The following is a 4,805-nucleotide window of genomic DNA, read 5'->3' on the forward strand; positions in this document are numbered from 1 at the left end:
CCCCCTTGAGGATACAGCCACTTACAATCCGAGCTACTAATTCAAACTTCCAATCATAAAATATTTATATATTTACAAATGGGTTAACAAATCTAATTCTTTTACAAAAGCAATAATTAAATGAGAACTGACATTAGTAAAAAAATCCTTCATAGTTCGTGATTTGAAATAGATATCCCTTGTGATGGAATATTCAACACAGTCAAGCAAGACATGCTTGACCGTGATTCTTTCATCACAAGGGATACAAAACGGAGGGTCCTCGCCTTTCATTCGGTATTCATGAGTATATCTTGTGTGGCCAATACGACATCGTCATATGATGACCTCTTCAAATCTGGACTGACAACCCAAGTAGGAGTAACCAGTAAAGGGTTTTATTTCATGTAATTTAAGATACCTACTTGGGTGTCCCACTTCTTCTGCATCAGATCACGGATGTAGGTTCTAATGCTAGCCTTGTAATCAGAGTATGGGGTAAGAAGTGGTGTCACAGATTTGTTGAGTGCTGCCTTAGCAGCAAGATCAGCCATTGTGTTCCAAGAAATGCCAACATGGCTGGGTAACCACCAAAAGACCATTTCGCATTGGCCAGTAGCAAGCTCATTATAAAATAATTTCAATTAAAATGGATGTTTACAAGAAAGGTTTTTAATGGCCTGAAGGCACGAAAGAGATTCGGAAAAGATGATGTATTGTTTATATTTACGATGTTTATTAATATATTTAAGAGCTGTTAATATGGCGTTTGCTTCTGCTGTGAAAATAGAGCTATTATTTGGTAGTCGAGAAGATATTGTTCTGAATCCAATATTGTTCTGCACATGCTACTGCGCCACCATCCTTGGACCCATCTGTAAATAAGGGTTTGTATGTATTATATTCACTTTTTAATTGATTATATTCTTGTTTATATTGTAATTCATTAGTTTCAGATGTCTTAAACTTTGTCAGAGTTAGGCCAACTTCAGGCCTCACCAGTTGCCAAGGTTGAAATGAATGGCTTAATTCTGTGCCCAAGAGTCGGAACAAGAGAAGAGTTTTGTTGTATAAATCCCCATAAAGAGGATTAAAGACACAGTTATATGCAGGGTTAGAATTGTTAGAGGACAGTTTGGTAATATATTGTAATGATAATTTTATACGGCGTTGTGCAAGAGATGGCTCATCTGCCTCGACGTAGAGGCTGTCAACAGGGGAAGTTCTAAAAGAGCCAAGACAAAGTCTCAGGCCTTGGTGATGGATAGAATCTAAAAGTTGTAGGTTGCTATTGCAGGCTCCACCATATACGATGGTGCCATAAGCAAGTTTGAACGGACCAATGATCTATACAAATGTAGGAGGGTAGCTTGATCCCTCCCCACTTAGAATTTGAAACCCGCGAAGGTCCCGGTTTAGAATTGGTCTTCAGTAACCCATGCTTGTCGTAAAGGCGACTATGCTTGTCGTAAGAGGCTCGGGTGGTCAGGCTCACTGACTTAGTTGACACATGTCATCGGTTCCCAATTGCGCAGATCGATGCTCATGCTGTTGATCACTGGATTGTCTGGTCCAGGCTCGATTATTTACAGACCGCCGCCATAGAGCTGGTATATTGCTGAGTGCGGCGTTAAACTAAACTCACTCACTCACTCACTAGAATTTGAAACGACTTTCATCAAGTCAGTTGCCTTCAGGCAGTTAGTTTTAAGGGATTAATATGCGGTAGAAACGTTAGATGGGAGTCAAAAATTAGACCCAGGAACTCGGCCTTCTTCACAACTTGATGGGATTGCCATTTAAAGAAAGTTCTTGGTCTTTATGAGGTTTGTATTTACGGCATAAATGTACACAATTAGTTTTGGTTTCGAAAATTTAAAGCCGTTTTCAAGACACCATTTATCTATTTTGTTTAAACACAACTGCAGTTGCCGTTCAATAGTATGCATATTTTTCCCACGACAATAAATATTAAAATCATCCACAAATAATGATCCATCGATTGTATCGGTTAAAACCTTGGATAAACTGTTAATCTTGATACTGCCTTGTGGGACACCCTGATCCTGATTGTATTGATTAGACACGGTAGAACCCACGCGGACTTGAAATTGTCTGTCATTTAAAAAGATGGCTATAAATTAAGGCAAACGGCCTGGCAATCTGAAGCCATGTAATTTTTTTATAATGCCATATATCCACGTCGTGTCATATGCTATTTCAAGATAAAAAAAGACAGACACTTCGTCTTGTTTATTAATTTGCTAGACCTCAATCCACATTATGAAGAAAATAAACAAACACTTGTTTGGCGGTTAAGGTGGAGTTTAATAAGTCCCTTAGGTGAAAAATATCACACAGCCCAAGACTGACCTAAAATACTATAAACACCACAGACACCATAATCATGGCATGTCTCAAGTAATAACACTATTAACAGAGCTGTAAGTCATAAGCAGAAAGATCAGATAAAATATTGAAGGTGTTAAGGCAGAACAATGTGTGATGAGGCTGAGTAAGAAAACGAAAGAACATATGAAGGCAGGGATGGAGGGTGATTATACCAAAACTTAAGAAATGAAAGTTATGAAAGACTCCGCACACGCATGGCAGGCAGGACGGAAAGACGAGGACGCATGCGTGGTAGAGAACAAGACAGACACTTCCGGTAGTTATGCAAATTAAACATCATGACACATGATTCTACAATTTGCTAGACCTCCATCAACACTATGAAGAAAATAAACAAACACTTGTTTGGCGGTTAAGGTGGAGTTCAATAACATAGGTAAACAAGTCGCTGAGGTGAAAAATATCACACAGCCCAAGACTGACCTAAAATACTATAAACACCACTGACACCAAGGCAAAGCCCGCCAAACAAGAGAGAGAGCATCCAAGAGCTGAACAGTAAAATGTCCACCAAACATCAGTTCACAATTGTTATATTAACCATATAACTGAAGGCATGAATTAACATTGAGGGGAAACTAGAATGTTGACAAAAGAAATCTGCACGGACAGATCCAAAAGGTAACCCACTTGAAGTAGGCAAGCACCATCCTGTCAATACGTCTATTTCTCCAGTCTTAAAGTAAATATGTAACATAACATCACATCTAAACCAAAAGGAAGCCATGTTGAAAATATAGGTTCAAACAGCTATGCAGATTCAACATTATAATATACTGAGTCAAAAAAAAGAAACTTCACATTCTTTCTTCAGGGCACTATAAAAGAACAAGAGTTGGGAGATGGTTAAATTGTTAAATTGTTATTATTTCATTGCTGAGATTTGTGTGATGTACTCGATACACAGACAGTGCCATAATCAGTTCCAATAGGTTACACCGCCGTTCCAAAACATGGGTATACAGAATGTCAAGTCACAAGAATAAAAATGCGAAATTTCTCAGTTCAATATCGTGTATGGCCGCCCCGCGCATTCACCACTGCCAAACATAGTCTCCTCATCGACTGCCTGATGCTTGTGAACACGTGGTTGGGGATTCTGCGCCATTGCTCTTGCAAGGCAGCCCCAAGTTCCTGCAAATTCTGAGGTTGGTTCCTAAGACCACGAAGCCTTCTCTGAAGTGCATCCCAAACGTGATCTATTGGATTAAGGTCAGGGGACCTTGATGGCCAGTCCATGACGTTGATTCCAGCGTTTTAAAGGAAATTTCGTGTCAACATCGCGGTATGCGGCCGAGCATTATGCTGGAACTGTAGACCTGGGCCATGAGCCGCCATGAAAGGAACGAGTTCAGGGGTGAGCACCTGGTTGCGGTAAGCAGCAGCTGTGAGGTTTCCACGGATGACCAGAAGTCGGGAACGGTTGTTCGCGGACGACGCGACCTTTGGGCGATCAGAAGTGGTGCCAGTTTGTTGTAGACGACCTCGCAAGTCATACACAGTACGACGGCTGCATCCCATTGCTCTTCGACGTCAATAACTGATTTTTTCCAACTGATTTTCCAACGTTCACGTTGCACATTTGACAATCGTGGCATTTTAAGTACCGTGAGAACTGTGGTTTAAAAGTGTTTTTTCAATGCTTGAAGCCAATGCAAACACGTTCATATGAAGAAAACTTCAATGCGAAGATCACGTGATCGACTGCACTTGCAAAACCTGATTTGGCACTAACGTCATTTGCACGACGAATGGATGGGTTTGAGTGGGTTTTGCTAACGTTTTTCTAGAGTCGAAAGATAGGGATCCCATTTCGGATACATAGATGTATCATCAGCGAAAAAGTATTCATTATTTTTCAAATTACATTTTGTGAAGTTTCTTTTTTGACCCAGTATAAAAACAGTTTCTGAAAGCAATCATCAATATATACAAATAAATGAAGGAAATGGCTTGACATTTAGCCTTTGAGAAAATCAAGGCAATAGAAAAACTGGTAATGTGTGAACATATATAGTTGTGACAAGTTATGACAGCCTGATTAAGAATACAAATATGACTGACTACATGGGAAAGTTCTGTACTCTGACCAAGTTATTTAAATGTTTGTGCCATTCTGCCAGAAACTCAAGAGTTTGATATAGTCCTTATAAGACGACGATGACCAAAGGCAGATTGCACAATAGTGTCACTGTCACTTGAGCCTGTAGCTGCAGCCAGCGAAGCGCCACCCCTTCTTAAGCTGTGGAACGAGTATGATTGAGAGTCAAGCCACATTTGTGCAAAAGGCAGCTAAACTTTTGGTCTTATCGCTGTCGAGACCAAGAACGTAACTGTCCCTTGTAGCACTGAACGAATGCTGGATCAGAAAGTCTGGCTGGTATGGCGTTCACCATACGACAATAGGCACGCAC

This window comes from Haliotis rubra, unplaced genomic scaffold (genome assembly GCF_003918875.1).
Source record: "Haliotis rubra isolate DU_JTF1 unplaced genomic scaffold, ASM391887v1 Scf1273, whole genome shotgun sequence".
In the NCBI taxonomy this organism is placed as follows: Eukaryota; Metazoa; Mollusca; class Gastropoda; order Lepetellida; family Haliotidae; genus Haliotis; species Haliotis rubra.